The following is a 13,800-nucleotide window of genomic DNA, read 5'->3' on the forward strand; positions in this document are numbered from 1 at the left end:
TGGGTTGCGTTGTCATCTTAACTAATCTTCATTCACTGTACTAGCTAGCATAACTGTGCAGCCTGTAAGCAGGAAATAGGATTGCATTTAACTACACAACATCGAGCTAAAGCCCGTAACTGCGTATCTACTCTTCTTCCACTTCTGTACACCATTAAAGTTATGCCACATTTTTTTCTGATTCACCAGATTTAACTACACAGTGCAGTGCTCTTTGAAACACTGCAATGCACTTGTGAGAAGGGGATGCATTGCTCTCTCTCATCTTCTGAGAAACTACTTTTTTAGCAAGACAGGTGCTTTAGTTTCAGTGTGTAGGAAAGCCACACGTTTCCAGCATTATCTTCATGATAGAGGTAATATATAGATTGGTCCTACAGCATCTTCACCAACACCACTAGCTATATTGCCTAAAAGGTACTGATCATACGAAAAACAAAGACTGAAGCTAAAATTATTTTTGCTGTCATAAGGAGTCAGTGCTGAGGTAGATAAGATTTGGAAATCTTGCATTTTCCTTGCCTCTAGTAAAAGTTTGTTACTGTATGACACCAGGGGAAAAACAAGGTGGAGGGTAGGAAACACTTCCTGAATAATCCTCAGTCCATATGGACAGCACGTAATATTTGTTCCTGTTCTAGATTTGAGTGTGATGTTATTTTGAGAGTCTTTTGTATGTTGACTTGAGAGCCTCATATTCCAAATATGTTGTTGTTGTACTTGTTATAACATATTTTCATATAGCAAGAGCTGTATGTAGTGCTTGCTTTTTTGATCCTGCCTGTCTGTGTGCGTACGTGTGTGCACATGTGTATATATGGTATAAAGGATCCTTCATGATTACATCATAATTGCCACTTGCTGATTCAAAGACTTAAAATGCAGCATAGTTTCCTCCTGACAAGTTCATGCCGCCCACTTATAAAACACCATTCTCTTCTGAAGTTTCCCATACACCCTTTGCAATATTTTCCCACATTCTGAAATGAAGCAAACTAGAGTTGCCACTGAATTTCACCTAATGTAAGATTTTAAGGAGAATTTGGATCAGCAAATTTAAGACAAATCTGCTCAAGCAAAATGTCCAAGGAATTCTGAGGGAAGAAAAGGCTTCAGTAAGACCAGTGAAATTTCTCAGGTGGATTCCACATATCTGTAAAACAAACTATGTGCTAAAATACTGTAGCCTAATTCACTTTTCTGTATTTCCTATACATTTTTTTGCTTACACTCCTAAAATATAATTACAGTGATTAGTTATATAAGCAGAATCAAAACCAAGTAGAAAATGTGATTTAAAAAAAAAATCCTTTCTATCTAGGGATGGGGAACATGTGACTGTCCATATGTTTTTAGAATCCAATTCCCATTATTCCTCACCATTGGCTAAGCTGGCTAGGGCTGATGGGCGATGCAGTCCAGCAACATCTGAAGGGGTACACATTCTCCACCCCTGACCTAACAGCATGTCCAAACATTACTTTTAAAAGCCAGAACAGTCCTCTGGGGAGAGAGAGGGGGAGAGAGAGGGGTATCTTAAGGTATATGACAGCATGCTGTTAAGATGGATTGAAAAAAACAACAGTTGTCATTTTATGAAATCTGAAGTTCCATAAATGCAGCTTCTCCCATCATTTATTGATAGGGGAATACAGCAGCCTTATGCTGACTGTTTCAGAGTTCTTCGAAGAGAATTCATTTATTTGCCATGCTCTTTGGGGGCACTTTTCGGGCAGGGTTGGGGTGCAAAAGGGCAAGCAAAGGCTTGCCCCACTTCTGGGTTGTTGTTTTTGCAAAATTCTAGCAATTTTCATTACAGAGTGGGGGGATTAACCATAAAATGGTTTAAGTGCTTGTTCTTTCTGCTTTTTTAATAAAAAGCATACCATCAGCATGCTACGTCATGATGTACCATTGTTCCCAGAGGTATTGTAAGGTGTGTATGTGTTCAGGGGTGGGGGGAGAGAGAGATTTCTGTCCCCACCGGTCAGAAGCCTTACTCTTCATAGGATATGGTCACGCTATTATCAAATCAACTGGCTAATTCAGCTGCTAGCAATGGCTGAGAGCCTCATAAAGAAAGCCCATTCTGCCTTAACTTTGCAAAGTCAGTGTATCATTAAGGATGCCATGAATCACTCAAGTTATTCCTTGATGCACTTTACAGGTGGACAGTACTTTTTTTAGAGTTCATGGAACCAGCACAGAGGTAAGAGGTATGGATTCTTTCTAAAGTACATTCAAATTTACTTTAAATTCGCCTGCAGCCAGGGCCTGCAGGAGAAGCTGCCACCACCGGGGAAGTGGCGTGCCTTCTGCTGCTGGGCCTGCTGCAGCTGCTGCTGCCACCAACACCAGGCCTTCCCTGCGGACTTTGCCTGGCAGGCCGCCAGTCCCTGCAGGACCTGGCCCCCAGGTACCAAGCCAGCTGTGCTGCTTCCACCTGCCCTGGAGGGGCTACATAAGCTGGCTGGCTGAGGTGGCCTGGGAGAGCCAGGGCCTGCAGGAGAAGCTGCCACCACCAGGGGAGAGGTGTGACTGCTGCTGTGCTGCAGCTGCCACCACCACCACCACCACCACCACCACCAGCATCATCATCATCATCATCATCATCATCATCGCTACTGCTACTGTGGACTCCTGCCTGGCAGTATTTTAAAGGGGATTTTTTAATTGGTCTTTTTTTCCATTTTGGGGGGACTCTGTTGTGTTTTAGGGGTGGGTAGCCTGCCTGATAGGCAGGAGTGAAGGGGCATGTGTCCACCTGATGGAGGCAGTGGAGGGAGTGTTGGGGGCCAGAACATACCGAAGCTGGGCAGCAGGCGCTGGTGGAGCGCCAGGGGCAGGCCATGCCGGGTAAGGGGAACAAGGGAGCGATGTGTACTACCTGTCCCCTGCTCCGGGCCTGTCCAGAGCCAAAGGATGGCTGGGGGAGGCGTGACTCCATCTTCTGGCCTTCGTTTGCTGCTCTGCAATGCCAGGTCTGTTACTCAGAAAACCTCCCTCATCCATGACATGATCCTGGATGGGGGTGCGGACCTGGCATGTATTACGGAGACCTGGCTGGCTGAGGCCGCTGCTCCAACTCTTGTGTCCATGTGTCCAGCTGGATTTTCATACGCACAGCAGCTGAGGATCTGGGAGGGGGAGTGGCTGTTATCTACCGAGAGTCCTTGGTCTTCACCAGACCCCCTCTCTGGGAGACCAAGGTTGCTGAGTGAATGTACTGGAGGTTGGGCCCAAAGGGCAGTCTGGGGATTCTGCTCGTGTACTGTCCACCCCGCTGCACGTAGGGATGGCAGAGAATTTCTCCCCGAAACTTCGGGGGGCCGAGCGCCAACGTGTTCGGCCCCCCGAACAAGTTTCGGGGAGAAATCCTCCGCACCCCCCCCCCCGGGACGGGACTTACCTTTGCCGAATGTCCCTCCCGGCGGTGGGTCCAGCTGGCGGTTCGGCAGGTGTTCAAGCGGGGTGGGAGCAGCAGCCGGTCTTTCAAGCGGCTGCTGCCGCCGCCATTCCAATGAAAGAAAAAGAAAAAAAACACCACCGTGATAGGCTACGTGACGATTAACGTAGCCTATCACGGCTAGATTTGCAAAGTCAGCCGTGATAGGCTACGTCAATCATCATGTAGCCTATCACGGGTGACTTTAAAAAAAAAGCGCGTACGGATAATGGCGGCCCCCATAGGGAGCCGCCATTCCCGTTCCTTATTTGGTCGCTGTAGTCTACGTAAAGATTTACGTAGACTACAGCGACCAAATAAGGAACGCGAATGGCGGCTCCCTGTGGGGGCCGCCATTAGCGTATGCGCTTTTTTTTTTTTTAAAGTCACCCGTGATAGGCTACGTGATGATTAACGTAGCCTATCACGGCTGACTTTGCAGATCTAGCCGTGATAGGCTACGTTAATCGTCACGTAGCCTATCACGGGGGCGTGTTTTTTTAAAAAAAAAAACTTTCGAGTTCGCGGCCGGGGCGAGGCGGGAAGCCTCCTCCCCGACCTGAATTTCGGCCGGGGCGAGGCGGGAAGCCTCCCCCCGGTCTGAATTTCGGCCGGGGCAAGGCGGGAAGCCTCCCCCCCCGGCCTGAACTTCGCAGGGGGAGCAGCGAAGCGCCTCCCCCCACCGCGAACAACCTTCGACGAAAGGTAAGTGACTTTCGTCCACCCCTAGATGAACGACTGACTCCCTGGCCAAGGTGGTTGAGGTGGTCTCTGATGTGCGTGTGCAATCCCCTAACTTATTGATGTTGGGGGACTTCAACGTGCATTCAGAGGCCATCCTCACAGGAGCACCTCGGGACTTCATGGAGACCATGGCCTCCTGGGAGCTGCACCATATTCTGACTGGGCCCACCCATGTAGCCGGTCATGCCCTAGACCTTGTGCTTGTTTCTGGAGAAGCGGGGAGTGATCTGGAAGTTGGGGGTATATCCACCACCCCCTTGTCATGGTCAGATCACTATCTGGTGATGTTAGACTTCACAGTTCCACAACCCCTCCATAGGGGTGGAGGACCCATTAAAATTGTCTGCCCCAGGCGTCTTATGGATCCGAATGGATTCCTGAACACACTTGGGGATTCTCTGGAGCATGCCAACGACCACTCGGTCGAGACCCTGGTGGGTGGCTGGAATGCCGCAATCACTGGGGCATTAGATTGGGTGGCTCCGAAATTCCCTCTCCCCCTGAACAGGGCTCGGACTACACCATGGCTCAATCTGCAGTTACGAGTTGAGCTCTGAAACAGGAGGTGAGACAGCTAGAGCGCCGGTGGCGGAAGTCTTGCTCCAAAGACCATTAGACACGGGCTAGAGCTGTATCTTTAGCCTATCACGTGGCGGTGAAGGCAGCAAAAAAGGAATATTATGCTGCCTCTATCGCATCTGCAGAGTGCTGTCCCAGGAGGCTGTTCCAAGTGGTCCGGAGCCTGGTCGGTCCTGTGGCTCCGGAACCACTGGAGCATTCTAAGGCCTCCTGTGAGGCCTTGGCAAGGCACTTTGCAAATAAAATTGATTGGATAAGGAGTGTTATTCCGTGCGCTGTGGATACAGTTAGTGAGCAGGAGGCGGCCTGTGGCAAACTGGTTTTGTGGGATTGGTTCCAGCTTCTTCCTTCTGATGAAGTGGACAAGGTGCTTTCATCTGTAAGGCCGACCACCTGCTTACTTGATCCTTGCCCATCTTGACTCATTATGGGCTGCAGAGAGAGTCTGGGTGAGGGGATCAAGGTGGTGGTGAGCACCTCCCCTGAGGAGGGAGTGATGCCATCAGCCCTCAAGGAGGCAGTGATAAGACCGCTCTTAAAGAAGCCCTCCTTGGCTCCCCAAGTTCTCAACAACTTTCGCCCAGTCTCAAATCTGCCATTTTGGGGCAAGGTGATTGAGCGGGTGGTGGCGATGCAGTTGAAGGCACACTTGGAAGAAACTGATTATCTAGACCCATTTCAGTCGGGCTTCAGGCTTGGGCATGGGAAATGTCCTTGGTCGCCTTGGTGGATGATATAAGGAGGGCTCTGGATAGGGGTGAATGCTCCTTCCTTGTTCTCCTCGACTTTTCAGGGGCTTTTGATACCGTTGACCACGGTATCCTCCTAGACCGCCTGGAGGGGTTGGGCATTGGAGACACTGTATTGCGGTGGTTCCGGTCCTTCCTCTCCAGCAGGTACCAGAGGGTAGCACTGGGAGACGAGGTTTCGGACCCTTGGCCACTCACTTGTGGGGTGCCACAGGGTTCCATCCTCCCCCTGATGCTATTTAACATCTATGTGAAGCCGCTGGGGGCTATCATCAGGAGGTTTGGGGTGTGGTGTCATCAATATGCGGATGACACGCAGCTCTACCTCTTGTTCAAATCTTCACCAAGGTTGGCCATAGAATCCCTGTCCAAATGTCTGGAGACGATGAGTGGCTGGATGGGGAGGAATAAGCTGAAGCTGAACCCTGACAAGACCGAGGTACTTTTGGTGGGAGACAAGAGGAGGCTGGGGGATGTTGACCTGGTGTTGAATGGGGTACAGCTACCCTTGAAAGACCAGGTCCGCAGCCTGGGGTCATTTTGGACTCCCAGCTGTCCATGGAGGCTCAGGTGTCAGCTATGAGCCGGACAGCGCTGTATCAACTCGATCTGATACGGCGGCTGTGCCCCTTCCTTCCAGACCATCTGCTCCCATCGATAGTACATACCCTGGTCTCCTCTCGTTTAGACTACCGTAATGCGCTCTACGTGGGGTTACCCTTGAAGACAGTTCGGAAGCTGCAGCTGGTACAGAACGCGGCGGCTCGCCTGATTAAAGGCAGCCGCCGGCAAGATCACAGCACTCCAGTGCTGAAGGAGTTGCACTGGTTTCCAGTTGTTTTCCAGGCCAAATTCAAGGTGTTGGTTTTGACCTTTAAAACCCTATATGGTTCCGGCCCAGCCTACCTCAAGGAGCACCTCCAGCAACACCAGACAGGCCGCTTAACAAGATCAGCCTCGGATGGCCTTCTCTCTGTCCCATCAGCCAGGACAGCTAGACTGGTGGGGACGAGGGAGAGGGCCTTTTCTGTGGTGGCCCCCACTCTGTGGAACTCCCTCCCTAGGCAACTCCGCCATGCCCCCTCTTTAATGAGCTTCCGCCATGCATTAAAAACATGGTTGTTCAGGCAGGCATTTGGGGTGGGTTAGGGTATTTTAGAAAATGTTTTTATTGTAGAATTTTATTGTTTTAAACTGTTTTATTATATGCTGTACATGGCCCAGAGTAGCTGGGTGACCAGCCAGATGGGTGATTAATAAATTTAATAAATAAAAATAAATAAAATAAATTTAGCTCACCTTCCCTACCGTCAGGTCAGACCAGCAAAAGTACTCATTTGCCATCCATAGTGTTGGACATGACAGAGCAGCTCCCAATGAGGTCAGAGGGCAAACCATAGGTAAACCTCAATGCAAATATTTGAAATTATGATCTTCACAGGATCAAAGAAAAATCCCACTGAAGGAAGCAAGGAAGTTGAAAACTCATACAGTTAAGTCCCACGTCTCATAACAACTGTAAACTTCCAAATGTATATCCCTCATGTTTTAGCAAGTGTTTGCAATTTGGAATAAATAATATATCCTGCTGTAACAATTTAAATCTTTGGCTTCCGAAATAGAATGATGCCAAATAGCCACATATTAAATGTATTCGATTTAAACGCACAACATGTCTCTCAAGCAAAAGTCACTGGAGAGTTGATTGACTATTTTTAAAAAATATCCCCACAGTGACAGTTTTAAAATAGATTGTTGTTGTTATTTCTATACTGCCCCATAGCCAAATCTCTCTGGGTGGCTTACAAACGTTAAAACATTAAAATACAATATTGTTGTTGTTAAGTCGTGTCCGACTCTGCTGCGTGACCCCATGGACCATAGCATGCCGGGCCTTCCTGTCCTCTGCTCTCTCTCGGAGTGTGCTGAAGTTCATATTCATAGCATCGGTGATGCTAGCTTGCCATCTCAACCTCTGCCGTCCCCTTCTCCCTTTGCCTTCAATCTTTCCCAGAATCAGGGACTTTTCCAGTGATTTTTCTCTTCGCATTAGGTGGCTAAAATATTTGAGCTTCAGCATCTGTCCTTCCAATGAGGACTCAGGGTTGATTTCCTTTAGGATTGACTGATTTGAACTCCTTGCAGTCCAGGGGACTCGTAAGCGTCTTCTCCAGCACCACAGTTAGAAAGCATCAATTCTTCGGCGCTCAGCCTTCCATATAGTTTTAGGGTTCCCAGTCATCTAAAGAGCCTCTTGTTGAGGGTGAAAGTGGAGAGTGCAAAAGCTGGTTTGAAACTCAACGTTAAAAAAACTAAGATCATGGCATCTGGCCCATCTCCTGGCATATAGGAACTGGCCCCTATAAGTGACGTGCAATGCAGGAGTAAAACAAACATGGCCATCAACCTCCCAAGCTCCATGTCACTTACCTCAATGTTAACTAGAGGATAGGAATCTTTTTTTTTTTTTAAGTGATTAACCTACTTGTGAAACTGGAATAGTTTTAGTCACTTTACATGACTGGGAACCCTAAAACTATTCCAGTTTCACAAGTAGGTTAATCACTTAAAAAAAAAAAAAGATTCCTATCCTCTAGTTAACATTGAGGTAAGTGACATGGAGCTTGGGAGGTTGATGGCCATGTTTGTTTTACTCCTGCATTGCACGTCACTTATAGGGGCCAGTTTATATGTTTCACAGATAGAACCAAGTGGTAACTCCCCCTTCCAAAACTACTGCACTGCTCCAGATTGCAGATGGGGAGACTGTATATATGAATGCTGATGGAAGAAATCCAGATTTGTGTGTGCAACACAAACACGTGTGCGTGCGTGCACACACACACGCACACACACACACACACTAGCACAGTTGTATCTTTCCAAGTAGTAGGGTTCAGTTACACTGTTCTGTTTTCTATAGAAAATACTATTCTGCGTGGATTCTAAATTAAAACTGGAGAAGAATTTAAAATTCTACAAATTAATGTATTCTTTTTATTTTTAAACTCAGTGGCTCATTTTCGCCGTCTGAGAAATGTGTTTACCACAGGTTCAGGCTTCCAGGGGACCTGGGTACAGTCAGGGCAAGAGGGGATCAGGACCCTGGAAAGTTTGGGGCTGGGGGCTGAGCTATGGAAAGATGTTGCCTCAACAGGATGTTGAAACCATGATCTGAGTCCTTACAGAGGCAGGCAAGGGCTGTTTTGCATTTGGCCCCAACTCACTGAAGGAGCCAGCTGTACTTCTAAAAGGTTCTGTATCCTTTGACTGCTGCGAGGTGTAGATATGCAGTGGCTGCTGGGACTCATCCTCTGAGCCCAAGGGTGGTGTCAGTGCACAGGTAGGGCTAAGAGGTTCTCCCCCAGGGAAAATTGCCTCATCTGAATCTTCCCCAGAGCACTGTGGGACCCAAGGGTCAGGGGCCATGACAGCTGAGGCTTGTTCCTGCCCATGCACATCATGCTAAACCATTGTTCTTAGTGTACCTGTGTGAATGAGGCCAATGACTGTGGCTCAAGTCTCCACAATTGCATGTTGAAGAAGGCTCCACTGTGCCCGAGGTCATCACTTCAAAATATAACTCAGCAGCTGCAGTGTGTAAAGAGGCAGTGGACGGCGTGGTGCCTTGGTGCCACAGAAACCAGATCTGCCTACTCCCCACTCTGAGATTTAATCTGGGGAGGTTCTGGGGAAAGAGGTGGACCCTGAAGAATGACTCACAACTCTTGCAACTCATGCTCAGAATTAATCAAAGCATCCATCAAAGGTGGCGGCGGAGGAGGAAGAGACGACAGAATACCCAGAAGAGGTGGTAATTTACTTGGGGCAGGTACCAAAAAACAGGGACAGCCCCTGATAAATATGGAGACAGTTGGGATGTATGCTACAGAAGGCTTACATCCTATATACCAAAATCAACAGTTTAGTTTAATGAGCCCAAGTCTTTCTGTTATATTGCAGTAGATTGTATGTTATTCCTTTAAATATTTGTATTGTATTTTATATTTTTAACTGTTTTAAAATGGCATTTTAGTTTTTTAACTGGCTGTAATCCACCCAGAGAACATTAGTTATTGGGCAGATTAGAAATGTGCTAAATAAATAAAGATATCCATTGCAGGTTCAGCCTAGCCCTGGGTGGGCTTACATTATCATATGTTCCAAACTGCATCTTACTGGATAGGCAGGGCAAATACTTTTAATTGTGTCACATGAAGTTTGTCAACAAGAACTCAGTGGGCTGACTCCAGACTTAGTCATGCTTAGAAACTCATTTAAATCAATGGGACTTAAGTTAGTCGTGACTCAACTACGCCTCATTGATGTCAATGGGTCTACTCTAAGCATAACAGTAGAGCCATTGACTGGATCCAGCCCAGCTTCTCTTTCTTCAAGAGCAAAGTAATGCATGCTGGGGCATGGGGAGAGCAGGTCATGCATGCCTATCGGTTTTGATATAGAAGAAGGCTCAGCCCTTTCAATCCCAAGGTTAAGTTCCTGCTCTATTTCGAAACAGTGAGGAAAAAAGGAACAACCTTGTGTTCTGAAGCAAACGTTTACAAAGGATCTATAATGCTGTTAAGTAAAGGTGATGGAGAACCAGGCTTTTGAGCTAGTATGTTAAAAGGCCTGGACTATCATTCCAGTTCTATGAAACCTCACTGTTAGCTGAAGTGTCACATAATGTGAGAAGCAATATGGGGCAAGAATAAAACATTACAAAGGGGGTCCCATGAAAAAAGTAATTATGTATGTATTGGGGGGAGTTTTCAACAGGATGCATTATACATTTACCATTCCCCTTATGGCTCTGTTTACCATTCCACCTGCAAGGGGCAGCCACCCTAACCCCCCTAGCATAAAGAGTCTTTTGGGATGGAGAAGTGAGCTTGGCCAAGCTCAGTTCTCCCTCCTCCCTTCAGTCAGAACTCTAAAGGAGCTACCCAAGGTGCGAAGCTCCTTGGATAGCTGCTTTAAAATTCTGACTGAAACCCAGAGCAGATTCACTGCCCACTGACATCAGAGATGTCATTTCAGTCCCACAATATTTGAATATTTGGAAACATATTTAGGATGCCAGCCTCACCCCCTAGAAATCTGATGGGGGAGCATCAGTTGGGTTGTTCATGCTGTAAATCTTCCCCTATGTTCCCCCTATGCGCAAATAAGGGCAAATATTACAAAATGCCATAAGTCTCCAGTAACCTCATGCATGTAACGATATCCCTGGGTAAATGCTTGCACTCCTGGCTTTCTTGCCACTGAGAGAATTGGAGTGCTCCTAACAGAACCCAGTTTTCAGCTCCGAGTACAACGAGCATTAGTTCAGCTCCTGCCTATGGCCAAATAGCACAGCCCTCTTTATCTATTTAAAGAGTTTCACTTCTACACCAGCCTTGATTGACTGGCGATTGCTTCCAGCCCTACCCAGCTAGAATACAAGTCTACCCAATTCTGTTCTAGTTTTTATACCCACGCAGAGTGATCGTGATGGATGACTCAGCCAGGTCCATTGCTCTCTGGGTGTCACGGTGAAGACAACTCATAGCGAGGGGTTTGCCCACCCCACTGACCCGGTACCCCCTCGGAGCCAGTCATCCTCACCCACAACTCTGATGCAAATAGAAGCCAAGTCCACCCACCAGCCTCAAAAGTGCGAGACAGGATGAAAACTCCTCCCGAGCACTCAGGCAGTTTTAAGCTTAGAAGGCTTTTTCAACCTCAGTTTCAAACTCACTTTTTCCAGAAGGAGAAAAAGCCTGAAACAGACGTGATCTGAAAGACCAGTGATCAAACCTCCTGACTTTTTCTTTTTAAGTTTAAAATAGCCATCAGTTGGGAGGAGGGGATCTGCTGATCAGATTTTCATTGGAGCAGAACAGAAGAAACAGCCCTGCTGGAGAAAGCATTTAATCCTTTCTCCCATGCTGTTTCCCTGATCTAAATTGCATGCCAAGCTCCTATTGGAGCAGCAATGAAAAAACACAGGTGCCTATATACAGTGGAAGCTGCTGGTTCTGATGTCAGTGAGGCAGTGAATCCACTCTGGGTTTCAGTTGCAACTCTAAAGAAGCTATCCGAGGTGCAAAGCTTTAGAGTGCTGACTGGTTCTGACTGAAACCCAGAGCAGATTCACCACCTCACTGACATCGGTGCCACCAGCCTCCACTGCCTATATGGCAGCCTTACCTAACCTGGTATCCTCTAGCTGTTTGGGACTTCAACTCCCATCAGCCCCAGCCAGCATGGCCAATAGTCAGGAAGGCTGAGAGTTGTAGTCCAAAACATCTAAAGGACAATAGGTTGGGGAAAGCTGCTGAGATGGGCAAACCTCAAGCTTGTGGAATTTCCTTTTATTTTACTTTATTTTATTACTAGAACCCCAGGGTCTACCTACCAGACTCAGGTGCAAAATGGTAGCTCTGGAGAGAAGCAAGGATAAACAGATACTTATAATTAAAGAATAAAGTGCCTCTAAGCATATTCTCAGCCCAGGAACTTGTCTTCAGTATGAGAATGGAGCTTACAGTCATCCTTCCATACAAAACCCCACTCCTGGTGTTCTCATGAACGTTCTTCTTTAGAGCAGCCTAATTTATTTTACAAGACAAATTTATTTTATTTATTAAATTGCTTAATCGCCCATCTGGCCGGTCACCCAGCCACTCTGGGCGATGTACAGGAGCACAAACAGTCTAAAAACAGTAAAATTAAACATTAAAACATCATTTTCTAAAAATACCCTAACCCACCCCAAATGCCTGCCTGAACAACCAAGTTTGCGATGCGTGGTGGAAGCTCATTAAACAAACGCTGTTGTTGTGATTGTTCAACAACTGAGAATCAGAAACCCTGGGGATCTGCTGCAAATCATCCATTCCTCGACTACCTTCTGTGAATAGAACTGCCAGGTCAAATGGCTGCAGCCACCATCTTCACACTGATCTCCAGTACCCCTGGGCTCCACCCCAACACACACAATGTCCAGGTCAGGACCTAGAGGCATTGGGGATAATGATGATCGGCTGTAGCTGCCTTGCCCAGCATTTCTGTCCATGGTGTCAGGCTGAGGGAGTACCAAGCAGCTGTTGCCCATCTCTTCTGCTCCTGGTACACTTGGGAGGCACCTCAAACCTGGTGCTGAACCTGGTTTGTGACTACAAAGCGCAGGGCAAACCTGGCACAAACCTGATACCCTGCCTCTCTGGAAGGCAATTGTCTGTTCAAACCAAGCTACTGATGCCCATTGGATGGGGATGTTTGTATATGGTAAGCCAGGGAGATGAAATCCTGGTGTAGTGGATAGAGTGTCGGACTGAGACTCTGGAGATTCGGGTTCTAGTCCCCTCTCAGCCATGAAGCCCCCTGGGTGACTTTGGGCCAGTCTCTGACTCTCAGCCTAACCTACCTCAGGGAATACCTCAGGGAATTCCCTAGATCAGGGAATGCTGATCAGATTTGCAGATGACACAAAATTGGGCGGGATAGCTAATACTTTGGAAGACAGAAACAAAATTCAAAGGGATCTGGATAGACTGGAGTGCTGGGCAGAAAACAACAGAATGACATTTAATAAGGATAAATGCCAAGTTCTGCACCTAGGAAAAAGAAACCAAATGCACAGTTACAAGATAGGGGATATGTGGCTCAACAACACTACAAGCAAGAAAGATCTTGGAATTGCTGTCGATCACAAGCTGAATATGAGCCAACAATGTGATGTGGCTGCAAAAAAGGCAAATGCTATTTTGGGCTGCCTTAATAGAAGCATAGCTTCCAAATCCCGGGAAGTACTAGTTCCCCTCTACTCAGCACTGGTTAGGCCTCATCTGGAGTACTGTGTCCAGTTCTAGGCACCACACTTTAAGAAGGATGCAGACAAACTGGAGAGGGTACAGAGGAGGGCAACAAAGATGATCAGAGGACTGGAAACAAAGCCCTATGAGGAGAGACTGAAAGAACTGGGTATGTTTAGCCTTGAGAAGAGAAGACTGAGGGGAGATATGATAGCTCTCTTCAAGTACTTGAAAGGTTGTCACAGAGACGAAGGCCGGGATCTCTTCTTGATCATCCCAGAGTGCAGGACACGGAATAATAGGCTCAAGTTACAGGAAGCCAGATTCCGGCTGAACATCAGGAAAAACTTCCTGACTGTGAGAGCAATACGACAATGGAACCAATTCCCTAGGGAGGTAGTGGGCTCTCCCACCCTGGAGGCATTCAAGATGAGGCTGGACAGCCATCTGTCAGGGATGCTCTGACTTGGATTCCTGCATTGAG

Source organism: Heloderma suspectum, chromosome 1 (assembly GCF_057233095.1).
Source record: "Heloderma suspectum isolate Gila_16-S chromosome 1, 16-S_ref, whole genome shotgun sequence".
NCBI lineage: Eukaryota > Metazoa > Chordata > Lepidosauria > Squamata > Helodermatidae > Heloderma > Heloderma suspectum.